Source organism: Theropithecus gelada, chromosome 16, assembly GCF_003255815.1.
Source record: "Theropithecus gelada isolate Dixy chromosome 16, Tgel_1.0, whole genome shotgun sequence".
NCBI lineage: Eukaryota > Metazoa > Chordata > Mammalia > Primates > Cercopithecidae > Theropithecus > Theropithecus gelada.
The window spans coordinates 59,052,636-59,067,327 of NC_037684.1; the positions used below are offsets into that span (position 1 = coordinate 59,052,636).

The window sequence follows — 14,692 nt, forward strand, 5'->3', positions numbered from 1 at the left end:
CAACAAAGCAAGACTGTCTCAAAAAATATTAATAATAATGAGTTTAGTATGGTGACCTGAAACAAGATGGCATACAAAAATAAACTGTTCTTGGCCAGGCACAGTGGCTCACACCTTTAATCCTAGCACTTTGGAAGGCTGAGGCGGGTGAATCACCTAAGATAAGGAGTTCAAAACCAGCCTGTCCAATATGACGAAACCCCTTCTCTACTAAAAATACAAAAATCAGCCAGGCGTGGTGGTGTGTGCTTGTAGTCCCACCTACTTGGGTGGCTGAGGCAGGAGAATTGCTTGAACCTAGGAGGCAGGGAGGTTGCAGTGAGCGGATATCATGCCACTGCACTCCAGCCTGGGCAACAGTAAGATTCTGTCTCAAATAAATAATAAACTGTTCTTGTTATTGGATAATACAGTAGAAAAGATTTTTTTCCTTGTTTCTGGATGAAAAAGTCAGTATTGGACAGATACCACAACTCTTAAAATAATAAAATGCAATCCCAATCAAAATTCAAACTAAATTTCTCATTAGCTTGACCAGCTTGATCTTAAAAATCATTTGGAAGAGAAAAATGAATATTTTAAATGATAGATGGGAAAGGAACTGAATCTATCAGATACACAAATATGATTGTAAAATGTGGAATAGGCAAATAGGTTAGGGGAACCAAGTTGAAAGACATGCCCATTTATGAAATTTAGAATGGGATAAAGGTGGTATTATTAAAAGCGTTAATGTTGAACACATACAGAATAACAGTATAAAGTGGTAGAGAAAGTATAGACTTTGGGTAGAAATGAACTTCCTCAAGGTATAAAATGTAGAAACAAAAGGAAGAGTGGTAAGTTTGACTATATCAAAATAGAAAACTTCTGTGTGAAGAAAGGCCTTAAAACAGGCCAGACACTGTGGCTCAGGCCTGGAATTCCAGTACTTTGGGAGGCCAAGGAGGGAGGATTGCTTGAGGCAGGAGTTTGAGATGGGCCTGGGCAATGTAGGTACAAGATTTTATCTTTACAAAAAATTTGTTTAAAAAATAGTCTGGTAGCCAGGGGTGGTGGCTCAAGCCTGTAATCCCAACACTTTGGGAGGCTGAGGCAGGTGGATCACCTGAGGTCAGGATTTTCAAGACCAGCATGGCAAAACCCCGTCTCTACTAAAAATACAAACATTAGCCAGACGTGGTGGTGTGCACCTGTAATCCCAGCTACTCGGGAGGCTGAGACAGGAGAATCACTTGAACCTGGGAGGTGGAGGTTGCAGAGAGCCGAGATTGCACCACTGCCCTCCAGCCTGGGCGACAGAGCGAGACTCCATCTCAAAAAAAAAATACGGGGATGTCGGGTACGGTCTTGGGACCTACTTGGGAGACTTCAGTGGGAGGATCTGGGGAGGTCTTGTGCCACTGCATTCTAGCCTGGATGACAGAGCAAGACTCTGTGTCAAAAAAAAAAAGTAAGTTAATTGAAAAAATCAAATTTTATGTGGGTATATAAAAGTAATCCTACAGTTGATACAATTTTTTTTCTTTAAAATTATTGTGAATTCAAAACTTTTTCTGTGTGTATAATGCCATTCTCTTACTCTGTGAATTGCCTGTTTGGGGTGTTGCTACATTTTTGTTTTGTTTTGTTTTCTGTTGTAGTGTTTACATTTTTCTTGTCAATTCGTAAGAGGACTAGTGTACTAAGTCACTCATGGTCATATGTTGCAAAGAAATGTTACAGAGTAAAACTGTGTTTTCCTTGATACTACCTTTAGATTCATGTTTGGGAAGACCTTCGCAATTCATGACTACATAAGTATTCACTTTTACTTTCTTAAGGCATTTTTGTTTTCGTTTCTTTTTATAGTAATGTCTAAGCCATCTGGAATTTATGTTTGTGGATTATACAAGGAAGGGATTCAAGTGCTTTTTCTCTGAGTCATTATCCACATGTCCAAACATTTATTGAATAGTCCTTTCCTTATTGATCTGAAAACACCTTCTTATAAAACCTTGCATTGGTTTTTGGACTTGCTGTGCTTTCAGGAGCCAGAAGAACACTCTTGATTATTGTAGCTTTATATTAATAATATATTTTGGCCGGGTGCGGTGGCTCACGCATGTAATCCTAGCACTTTGGGAGGCTGAGGCAGGTGAAACACCTGAGATCAGGGTTTCAAGACCAGCCTGGCCAACATGGCGAAACCCCATCTCTACCTAAAAAAAAAAAACGTTAGCTGAGCATGGTGGCGCCTGCCTGTAATCCCAGTTACTTTAGGAGGCTGAGACAGGGAGGTAGAGGCTGCAGTGAGCTGAGCTCGCACCACTGCACTCCAACCTGGGTGACAGAGTGAGACTCCATCGCAAAACAAAAGAAAAATACATTTCAATATGAGGTGATAAATTCTCCCAAATTTTTTGTTTTGTAAACCACCTTGCTTCTCTCAAATTATTTTCCCAAAAAGCCTTAAATGTTTTCCATAGGAATTCTGATTTGGGAATAGAGTGAATGAGTTGGTAGAGGGTGCCAATATGCCTTTTCTCATGCCCCACCTCTTAATTTTGCCTTTCCCCAGTTTTCCCTACTGTTACCATCTCACATTTATGTGGTATATTTATTATAATTGATGAGCCAACATTGACACATTATTACTAAATCTACAGTTGACATTAGAGTTTACTCTTTTTGTTGTATATTCTGTTGGTTTTGACAAATGCCTAATGTTAAATATCCATCAATCGTACAGAATAAATTCACTGCCCTAAAAATCTCAGCCTCCACCTATTCATCCCTCCCTGCCTCCCTAAAACCCTCATATTTTTACTGTTTCCATAATTTTGTCTTTTCCAGAAAATTACAGTTATATAGCATGTATCCTGTTCAGATTGGCTTGGTTGACTTAGCAATCTGTACTTAACATTTCTCAGCCGGGCTCGGTGGCTCACACCTGTAATCCTAGCACTTTGGGAGACCGAGGCGGGTGGATCACGAGGTCAGGAGATGGAGACCATCCTGGCTAACACGCTGAAACCCCGTCTCTACTAAAAATACAAAAAATTAGCCGGGTGTGGTGGCGGGCGTGTGTAGTCCCAGCTACTCGGGAGGCCGAGGCAGGAGAATGGCGTGAACCCGGGAGTCAGAGCTTGCAGTGAGCCGAGATTGCGCCACTCACTCCAGCCTGGGCAACAGAGCGAGACTCCGTCTCAAAAAAACAAAACAAAACAAAACAAAAAACCAAAAAACATTTCTCCATGTCTTTTCATGACTGTAATATATTTTTAAGCTTGTTTTTTTGTTGTTGTTGTTTGCTTTCTTGCTTTAAAAAACTGACCTCTGCAGTTAGTTGAGGTATTCAGGGTTTCTCCTGTGAATCTGTTTGAACATCAAACATACTTGGCAGTGATTGGAGAGTGGTTTTTCCCTGGCCTGTGTGAAATACACTGAAGGTCTGCACCTGCCTGCGCACTTCGCATTTTACATGGGAATATACTATAGCTGCACATGTTCATGCAGTGGTGTCAGATGCCAGATAGTTCTAGGGCTTAGTTTAAGATTTGTGTAGTCTTTGCCTGACTTTGTGATCTATAGAAAGGCATGAAAGGAATTTTTAGATCTTGTTAGTGACTCAGCTTTCTAACAGGTATTTCCCACTCCTTTTTAAATCTTCTGGCTCGGTTTAATTGCAGAATACTCTGAGACTGCAAGTTGAGCTGTTTAAATCCAGGTACTGTTTGCACTGTTTACCTGTGTGAATTTGAATTTTATTAACATGGGGCCACAGAAGCAAAGTACATGAATGAATTGGATAGTAAGGTTGAAATAAGACTATAACTGTAATCTAAATTTCAGATGTTTGTTTATATTTATAAAAACACCTATGTATTTTCATTTACTGTCAAAGTATACATTTTTTTTAAAATTTATTATTATTATTTTTTGAAACTGAATCTCACTCTGTTGCCCAGGCTGGAGTATAGTGCAATCTCGGCTCACTGCAACCTCCGCCTCCCGGGTTCACGCGATTCTTCTGCCTCAGCCTCCTAAGTAGCTGGGATTACAGACGGGTGCCACCATGCCCGGCTAATTTTTTATAATTTTAGTAGAAACAGGTTTCACCATGTTAGCCAGGATGGTCTCAATCTCCTGACCTTGTGGTCCACCCACCTCGGCCTCCAAAAGTGCTGGGATTATAGGCATGAGCCACTGTGCCCGGCCAGTAACTATACATTTAAACATAAACTATTTAATATGCTGCTTCTCTCCAGCTTACATGTTGAAGTCCCTGTTGTCTTTAAACTTTTTTTTTTTTTTTAAAAGACAGTTTTGCCCTTATCGCTTAGGCTGAAGTGCAATGGCGCTATCTTGGCTCACTGCAACCCCTGTCTCTCAGGTTCAAGCGATTCTCCTGCCTCAACCTCCTGAATAGGTGGGATTACAGGCACACACCATCACACCCGGCTCATTGTATTTTTAGTTACACCATGTTGGCTAGGCTGGTCTCAAACTCCTGACCTCAGGTGATCCACCCGCCTCAGCCTTTCAAAATGTTGGGATTACAGGTGTGAGCCACTCCACCTGGCCTGTCTTTTCAACTTTAAAAGTTTGATAATGATGGAATCTTTAATCATATTGCCTATATTTTCACTTTCTATGCAGTGACTATTGTTTCTGATTATTACGTTAAGGTAAAAAATTTAAAAGGCCCTTTCGGTCTTCAGAGGAGGATTAAAATATTCTCAGTGTGTGTTTTTGTTTGTTTTTTGAGATAGTGTCTGGCTCTGTTACCTGGGCTGGAGTGCAGTGGCTCGATCTTAGTTCACTGCAGCCTCCACCTCCCAAGCTCAAACCATCCTCCCACCTCAGCCTCCCAAGTTGTTGGGACTACAGGTGTGTGCCACCATGCCTTGCTAATTTTTCTGTTTTTTATAGAGACAGAGTTTTGCCATGTTGCCCAGGCTGGTCTTGAACTCCTGGGCTCAAGCAATCTGCCTGCCTCAGCGTCTCGCAGTGCTGGAATTACAGGTGTGAGCCACCCTGCCCGGCTTTTTTTTTTCTTCTTTTTCTTTTTTCTTTTTTTTTTTAAAGAGACGGGGTTCGGGCTGGAGTGGTACAGTGGCATGATCATAGCTCATAACTCTGGGGTTCAAACAATCCTCTCACCTTAGCCTTTCAAAGTGCTGGGATGACAAGTGTGAGCCACCACGCATAGCCTGTGTTAGATCTTTCTATTCTTTGGAAATTTTTGATTTCCAGAATGAAATTGCTCATCATTTAAAAAATATATATATGTAACTTTTTTATAAGAGTGAAATGTAGGCATCTATAAAGATGATCAAGATATGATCAAGGTCAAAATAGTTGACTTTCTGGAAGATTCATACAAAGCCCTTTTACATACCACATCACATTGCATTTCATTGAAGGATGGAGGGTATTCTAGAGAATTGTATTAGAAAGAGAAGACACATGGTAGGCCAGGCACAGTGGCTCACTTCTGTAATCCCAGCACCTTGGGAGGCCGAAGCAGGTGGATCACCTGAAGTCAGGAGTTCAAGATCAGCCTGACCAACATGACGAAAACCTGTCTCCACTAAAAATATAAAAATTAGCTGGGTGTGGTGGCACATGCCTGGTAATCCCAGCTACTCTGGAGGCAGAGGTTACAGTAAGCTGAGATTGCACCACAGCCCTCCAGCCTGAGTGACAGCGAGACCGTGTCTCAATAAAAAATAAAACACATCATAGAAGAGGAAGGCAGATTCTTTTGTAGTTGCTAAGTGTGATGGTTATGTGTTCACACACATGTATAAGATGTGCCATCCTCCAACCTTGTTATAATGTCACATTACCCGACTGATGTGGAAAAAAAAAATACAAGAGGAAAGCAGTGCCAGAAACACAAGTAACTACATTGAGAAAGTTATATGCTGAGTAGCGTCTATTTTCTGTGTGGAGTTGGAGGTCAGCTGAAGGGTGGGATGCAGTTAGGTGGGTTTTTTCGTTTGGTTTTTGTTTGTTTGTTTTGAGATTGAGTCTCTCTCTGTCACCCAGGCTGGAGTGCAGTGGTGTGATCTCGGCTCAACTGCAACCTCCGACCCTGAGATCAAGCCGTTCTCCTGCTTCAGCCTCACAAGTAGCTGGGACTACAGGCGTCTGCCACCGTGCCTGGCTAATTTTTTTGTATTTTTAGTAGAGACGGGGTTTCACTATGTTGGCCAGGCTGGTGTTGAACTCCTAACCTTGTGATCCGCCCGCCTCACCTCCCAAAGTGCTGGGATTACAGGTGTGAGCTGCTGCGCCCAGCCAAAATTAGGTATTTAAAAGGGAAAAAAAGGACCAGTCTAGGCAACATATTGAGACCGTATCTCTACTTAAAGAAGAAAAAAGAATGACTGATCATGGTGGCATATGCCTGTAGTTGCAGCTACTCAGGAGGCTGGAGCAGGAGGATCCATTGAGCCCAGGAGCTTGAGGATGCAGTGAGCCATGATTGTGCCACAGCGCTCCAGCTTAGGCAGCAGAACAAGACCTCATCTCTTTTTTTTTTTCGAAGAGTGAGGAAAGGGGCCTGGGACAAGTAAATGATTCATCAGGTGGCAATGGAATGACAACCATATACTATGACTTGACCTATCCTAATTCTAAAAATATAAATCGGTTATTAGCAGTATTGTAGATAATTGAATATCCTGCTGCTCAGTGCAGAGTAAAAACTGCTCCATCAACAATTGGAAGCTATATTTAATCAGATAATTCAGGGGATGCCTATTATGAATATGACCTGATTTTAAGGGATCTTCATTGTTTTTTAGGGTTTGACTTACTATGCAGTGGTCTTCCTTTGTTTAGTTTGCTATTTCATGTAATCTGCCTGTATACTTCTGATACTTCTGATAAATAGGTCTTTTAAAATTACTGCTTTCATTAAATTGCTTTTTCTTGCCTTGAATGTCCTACATAGTCTGTTTCTCTTTCTAGCCATTTCTCTCATTATTTTAATGCCACCTTTCTAATGTTTTTATCTATTTTTTAGATAATTTGCTTTTAGAGCAGTTTTAAGTCATGGTAATGATTATAGCATCTTTGCCTTGTTCTTTAACACAAGTGTTTCTAGTGTTCTGCCATTAACTATTAGATTTATTGGTTGAAGGTTTGAGAGATTTCTTTTTCCTGATGTTAATGAACATTCTTAAGACCTTTCCTTTAATAAGGAATGTTTTAAAATCAAGAATGTTGAATTTGTTTCTGTTTTTTGAGAGAGAGTCTCACTGTGTCACCCAGCCTGTAATGCAGTGGCGCCATCTTGGCTAACTGCAATACTCCACCTCCCAGGTTCAAGTGATTCTCCTGCCTCAGCCTCCCAAGTAGCTGGGATTACAGCTGTGCGCCGCCGCGCCGGGCTAATTTTATATTTTTAGTAGAGCTGAGGTTTCACCATGTTGACCAGGCTGGTCTCAAACTCCTAACCTCAAGTTATCCACCCACCTCAGTCTCCCAAAGTGGTGGGATTACAGACGTAAGCTACTGCACCTGGCCGAGAATGTTGAATTTGATCAGATGTTTTTAGATAAACATTGAGATCTCCATAATGTACCATTCTGATTCACTTGGTCCGCATCAGCTCCCTGCCTAGGTAATACCTACTACTTCCTTTAAGGCCTCGCATCTTACCTTTATAAAAAGATTCTTCCATTCAGTCTCTCTTCTCTTGGTTTTGAATTAAATTTCATAGACTTCAGTAACTTTTATTTTGCTCCTCCAATAGGTTTACAAGATCCCTAGGAGGCAAGGGACCATATATAACTTAACCTTCTTTTATATTCCCTTGTATAAAACTGGGAATAACAGACACTCATCCCTTCTTCCTCTCTCCTTTTTTCTTTACATGTTTTATAGTGAAATTTTGGTTTACATTTTAAAAATACAAATGTTTCAAACTATTCAATACATGACAGTTGTACTGGCTATCTTATTGTACAACCTGACTTTTCCTTATGAGCTTTTGAAATAATGCAAAATATTTTTACAGGAATATATCCTGAAAGGATCTCACAGTTGTAAATTATGCTGAACAACTAAGGCAAAATCTCTCTGTCTCTGGAAACATAGCTGACTTCTGGCCTGTAGCAGGCCATGCAGGTTTTTTCTAAGTGTCAGTCAATAATATAGTAACTTTAAAACAACATAATTAGGAGTTCAGCCCGGTTAGTGTGACATTCTCTCTCCCACTCCCCCAACCCCCTTTCTCTGTCTCATACCTTTAAGTATTTTAGTTTTCAGTAAAGTTATTTTTCTTAACAGGTTAAAGGGTAAAGAGGGAAACACAATAAAAAAGGGTGGAGGCTGAAAACAACTGTTCAGTGACTGCCCTCTGTTTTGTGTTTCTGTAACTCAAGAAATTTAATCCAAATATGAGAATGAACAGTAATGCATATTTTTTGTTTATTTATTTGGTTTTGCTTTTTTGAAAATGCAGTGTGATATACTTATTTGGTAGATCATTTTTGGCTTTTGTTGCTGCTGTGGTCTGGAGGGTATATCAGGATGTCACCTGAGACCCAGCTGTCTGATGAAAAGAAATGGGAGCCAGCAGGCTGGTTACCAGGTGCAGGGTTCTTTTTGCTTGATGGGGAAGATAAAGTTCCACTCACCCGGAGTTGCCTGAATTTCGTTGTTCTTCATTTTGTCTCTGCCATGGATAAGGTCTCATTGTAGCCTCTTGCTGAACTTGTACTTGTCCCAAGATTGGTAGTAGTTGTAGTAGTTGAATCCTGAACTGCCTTTTGGAAGTAGTTATCTTAAAATATGATGGTGAAGGATGGTAATGGCAATCAGTTTGTCAAACAGATTTCTTAGGGTACATGAGGTTGGAGAGGTATAAGACCTATGGCCAGGAACTCATCACATCTGTGCTGCCCTTTCCCTGAAGACGCGGTGGGGTATTTTAGCATAAGAATTTAGGAAGTCTTGGCTGGGCACAGTGGCTCACACCTGTAATCCCAGCACTTTGGGCCAAAGTGGGCGAATCACCTGAGATGATGAATTCGAGACCAGCCTGGCCAACATGGCAAAACCCCATCTCTACTAAAAATACAAAAATTAGCAGCGTGTGGTGGCACACACCTGTAGTTCCACCTACTTGGGAGGCTGAGCCAGGAGAGTCGTGAGGTTGTGGTGAGCTGAGATTGCACCACTGCATTCCAGCCTGGCGACAGAGTGAGACTCCGTCGCAGACAAAAAAAAAAAGAAAATATTGGCAAGCCTTGGCCGGGCATGGGGGCTCATGACTGTAATTCCAGCACTTTGGGAGGCCAAGGCAGTCAAATCACTTGAGGCCAGGAGTTCGAGACCAGCCCAGCCAACACGGTGAAACCCTGTCTCCACTAAAAATACAAAAAAAAGTAGCTGGGCATGGTGGTGCTCGCCTGTAATCCCAACTCTCAGGAGGCTGAGGCATGAGAATACTTGAACTCGGGAGATAGAGGTTGCAGCAAGCTGAGATCATGCTACTGTACTCCAGCCTGGGTGACAGAGTGAGACTCCATTAAAAAAAAAAAAAAAAAATTAGGAAGGCTTGATACCCGTTTGAGACTTGGTTGATATCCTGTGGCTGCAGCTTAGGGAATGATCCCCTGTATATTTCTGCCCTGGAAATAAATTTTATTCACATACTCTCCCAAGACTATAACAAGTTTCATCTTGTTATCTAAAATGGTATATCCTGGGTTGGTGTGAGAGATGGCTTTTGGAGGAGAGTACTAAAGATGACTCCAGGTGTGCTCCTGGTGGTGTCATGCTTGATACTGCCTGGTCTTCTGTGTTACCTTCACAGAGCCTTCAACAGCCCTGCAGACATCTCAGATTTGTTGGGCCCCTGGACCTTTTAGAGTAATGCATGTTGTCTCCGTTGTTGCCCTGAATATGCAAGCTTAGCCTTTTCAGTGTATCTTTTTTTTTTTTTTTTGAGATGGAGTCTCGCTCTGTCGCCCAGGCTGGAGTGTAGTGGCCGGATCTCAGCTCACTGCAAGCTCCGCCTCCCGGGTTCATGCCATTCCCCTGCCTCAGCCTCACGAGTAACTGGGACTACAGGCGCCCGCCACCTCGCCCAGCTAGTTTTTTTTTTTTTTTTTGTATTTTTAGTAGAGACGGGGTTTCACCGTGTTAGCCAGGATGGTCTCGATCTCCTGACCTCGTGATCCACCCGTCTCGGCCTCCCAAAGTGTTGGGATTACAGGCTTGAGCCACCGCGCCCGGCCCTCTTTTTTATTTTTTATTTTTTTAAGTTTTTATTTTACTTTAAGTTCCGAGATACATGTGCAGAATGTGCAGGTTTGTTACACAGGTAAATGTGTGCCATGGTGGTTTGCTGCACCTATCAAGCCATCACCTAGGTGTTAAGCCCCACATGCATTAGCTGTTTGTCCTGATGCTCTCCCTCCCTTTGGCCCCCGCCCCCACCAACAGACCCGGGTATGTGTTGTTCCCCTCCCTGCGGTCCATGTGTTCTCATTGTTCAACTCCCAGTTAGGCGTGAGAGCATGCGCTGCTTGGTTTTCTGTTCCTGTGTTAGTTTGCTGAGGATGATGGCTTCTAGCTTCATCCATGTTGCCGCAAAGGACATGATCTCATTCCTTTTTATGGCTGCATAGTATTCCATGGTGTACATGTACCACATTTTCTTTATCCAGTCTGTCATTGATGGGCATTTGGGTTGGTTCCATGTCTTTGCTATTGTAAATAGTGCTGCAGTAAACAGAAGTGTGCATGTGTCTTTATAGTAGAATGATTTATATTCCTTTGGGTATATACCCAGTAATGGGATTGCTGAGTCAAATGGTTTTTCTGCTTGTAGATCGTTGAGGAATCACCACTCTGTCTTCTATGATGGTTGAACTAATTTATATTCTCACCAACAGTGTAAAAGCATTCCTATTTCTCCACAGCCTTGCCAGCATCTGTTGTTTCTTGACTTTTTAATAGTCACCATTCTGACTGGTATGAGATGGTATCTCATTGTGGTTTTGGTTTGCATTTCTCTAATGATCAGTGATGTTGAGCTTTTTTCCATATGTTTGTTGGCCACATAAATGTCTTCTTTTGAGAAGTGTCCATATCCTTTGCCCACTTTTTGATGGGCTTTTTTTCCCCCATTCTGTAGGTTGCACACTCACTCTGATGATAGTTTATTTTGCTGTGCAGAAACTCTTGAGTTTAATTAGATTCCATTTGTCAATTTTAGCTTTTGTTGCAGTTGCTTTTGGCATTTTCATCAAGAAATCTTTGTTCATGCCTATGTCCTGAATGGTATTGCCTAAGTTTTCTTTTAGGATTTTTATGGTTTTGGGTTTTGCATGTAAGTCTTTAATCCATCTTGAGTTAATTTCTGTATAAGGTGTAAGGAAGGGGTCCAGTTTCGGTTTTCTGCTTATGGCTAACCAGTTTTTTGAGCACCATGTATTAAATAAGGAATCCTTTCTCTGTTGCTTGTTTTTGTCAGGTTTGTTGAAGATCAGATGGTTGTAGATATTTGGTGTTATTTCTGAGGTCTGTGTTCTGTTCCCTTGGTCTGTTTGTCAGTTTTGGTACCAGTAGCATGCTGTTTTGGTTACTGTAGCCTTGTAGTATAGTTTGAAGTCAGGTAATGCGATGCCTCCAGCTTCGTTCTTTTTGCTAGGATTGTCCTGGCTATTAGTGTATCTGTTTAAATGGGTCTAGTAAGAAAATATCTCAGTTCATCAGCCTTTGACTTAACCTTGTTTTTTCTTCATATGAGCAGTGAAAGTAAAATGGTTACAGAACTCTTAGAACTTTTTTCATTCTTAGAATGCTAGAGTATACAGTTTGTAAAACACTATTATTGGCAAGGCATGGTGGCTCATGTCTGTAATCCCAGCACTCTGGGAGTCTGACGTGATGAAACCCGATCTCTGCAAAAAATACGCAAAATCATCAGGACGTGGTGGCGGGTGCGTATAATCCCAGCTACTCAGGAGGCTGAGGCAGGAGAATTGCTTGAACCCAGGAGGCGGAGGTTGTGGTGAGCCAAGGTCGCGCCACGGCACTCCAACCTGGGCGACAGAGCAAGACTCCATCTCAAAAAAAAAAAAAATCTTATGGGTGGTATTGATGAGGTGTTAAGACTAGTATTACAGCTGCAGAAATTACCCTAGGGGATAAAAACAACAATGAAAAGAGTGTAGGAAGTCAGATAGAATCAAATCCTGGCATTTTCATAAACTTCTGATAGTTTAGAAAATAATTTCATTCGTTACGTTTGTAATAGTTTGATATTTAAGCCTAGGCTATGTCTAGCTAGGATCTGTTTGCTCATGGATAAAAGTCCTTCATCTCAGTTTTGATTTTAACCATTTTCTTTTTTATTTTGCTTAACCATTTTTCTTTTTTTAACCTCTGTGTGTGTGTGTGTGTGTGTGAGACAGACTTTTGCTCTGTCGCCCAGGCTGGAGTGCAATGGCGCAATCTCAGCTCACCGAAACCTTTGCCTCCCAGATTCAAGCAATTCTCCTGCCTCAGCCTCCCAAGTAGATGGGATTACAGGTGGCCACCACCATGCCTGGCTAATTTTTTGTATTTTTAGTACAGACGGGGTTTCACCACGTTGGCCAGGCTGGTCTGGAACTCCTGGCCTCAAGTGATCCGCCCTCCTGGGCCTCCCAAAGTGCTGGGATTATATGCATGGGCCACCGCACCCAGCCTTCTCTGATTCTTTACAGTATTACTGGTTTTGGTCTACTCTGTTTTACTTCTGTGTGAATTTCTGTTTAATTCTAGTGACTGGTTTTAAAGAGGCAAAGATTCCATCCTTAATAAAGCTGATGTGGCCAGGTACAGTGACTCACGCTTGTAATCCCAACACTTTGGGAGGCCAAGGTGGGTGGATCACTTGAGGTCAGGAGTTTGAGAAGACCAGCCTGACCAACATGGAGAAACCCCACCTCTACTAAAAATACAAAATTAGCTGGGCGTGGTGGCGCATGCCTGTAATCCCAGCTACTGGGGAGGCTGAGGCAGGAGAATGGCGTGAACCCGGGAGGCGGAGCTTGCAGTGAGCCGAGATCGCGCCACTGCACTCCAGACTGGGCAACAGAGCGAGACTCTGTCTCAAAAAGAAAGAGAGAGAGAGAGAAGGAGAGAAAGCAAGCTGATGAAAATCTACTCTAGGTCAACTGAAATTACTAGCAAGCCCTAGAAGCACTCTTTAGGCTGTTAGAACCAAGAATTTTGTGGGTTTTTATTTTGTTTTGTTTGTTGTTTTTTTGAGAGAGGGTCTTGCTCTGATAGACAGTCTAGAATGCAGTGGCTCACTCATAGCTTGCGGCAACCTCAACCTGCCAGGCTCAAGCCATTCTCCTGCCTCAGCCTACCAAAGTGCTAGGATTACAGGCGTGAGCCACTGCCACCTGCTGAGGTTCTTCAGTCTTTAATTATTTCTTACTTTTAGTAATAGTGGTAAACCTTGCTGAAGTTAAAGGTTCTGCATTAACTGGATCCAGTTGTTGGCTTAAATATTGAGAGGCAGGGCATCAAAGGTGGTAGTGCTAAAATTCTCTGGATGTTTTTTTATGTTGTTGGGTTTTTTTTTTTTTGGAGACAGTCTCGCTGTGTTGCCCAGGCTGGAGTGCAGTGGCGCAGTCTTAGCTCACTGCAACCTCCACCTCCCAGGTTCAAGCAATTCTGCCTCAGTCTTCCAAGTAGCTGGGACTATAGGCGCATGCCACCACACCTGGCTAATTTTTGTATTTTTAGTGGAGACGGAGTTTCACCATGTTGGCCAGGCTGGTCTTGAACTCCTGACCTCAGGTGATTTGCCCACCTCGGCCTCCCAAATTGCTGGAATTACAGGTGTGAACCACCACGCCCAGCTGGAGTTCTTTCCCTAACCCTGACAATATTACTTACCTGATATGTGGCTAGAAGTGTGGCTGTGGCTACATTGCTGGTAGGAGTATATATATATATATATATATAATTTTTTTTTTTTTTTTTTTTTTTGAGACGGAGTCTCACTCTGTCACCCAGGCTGGAGTGCAGTGGTGCAATCTTGACTCACTGCAAGCTCCACCTCCCGGGTTCATGCCATTCTTCGGATGCCTCAGACTCCTGAGTAGCTGGGACTACAGGCACCTGCCACTACACCTGTCTAATTTTTTGTATTTTTAGTAGAGACAGGGTTTCACCTTGTTAGCCAGGATGGTCTCGATCTCCTGACCTCGTGATCCACCCACCTTGGCCTCCCAAAGTGCTGGTATTGCAGGCGTGAGCCACCGCGCCCGGCCGAGAACAGAATTTAATAGAACTAAAACAGTGTTATTATTTCTATGAAAAAACAAAAACAAAAAACCTGTACTGCTGTACTTTTATGGTTGTTTTAGAATGTGCTCCTTCTTCTTTAAAAAAAAAAAGATTAACTGTGAAACAGCCTCAGGTCTTCAGGAGGTATTCCAGAAGAAGGCATTGTTATCCTAAGAATGGTAGTTCCATGCATGTTATTGCACTTGAAGACCTTTCAGTAGGGCCTGATGTGGAGGCAGAAGAAGTGGTACTGAAGATTCTGTCCTACTGATTTTAAGAAGGAAAAGGGAGTAATCATTTTTCTTATTTTTCCTTTAATATTATCTTTACCTGGAAAAGTGTCACCATTTAACTTTTCCTTTACAAAAAAATGTTCCTTAAGACCGTAATTGTT

At 42.1% G+C, this 14,692-nt stretch overlaps 1 protein-coding gene and 1 non-coding gene across 2 annotated transcripts in view; both read left to right on the forward strand.

Annotated features, from left to right (window-relative positions):
• The window catches only part of PAFAH1B1 (platelet activating factor acetylhydrolase 1b regulatory subunit 1), a 108,247-nt gene that overhangs the window by 65,245 nt on the left and 28,310 nt on the right, over positions 1 to 14,692 (forward strand). The gene's annotated exons all lie outside the window — the stretch shown is intronic.
• On the forward strand, positions 5,744 to 5,844 carry LOC112610507. Its single transcript, XR_003116399.1, has one exon. It is a non-coding gene; the product is annotated as a small nucleolar RNA U13 (small nucleolar RNA).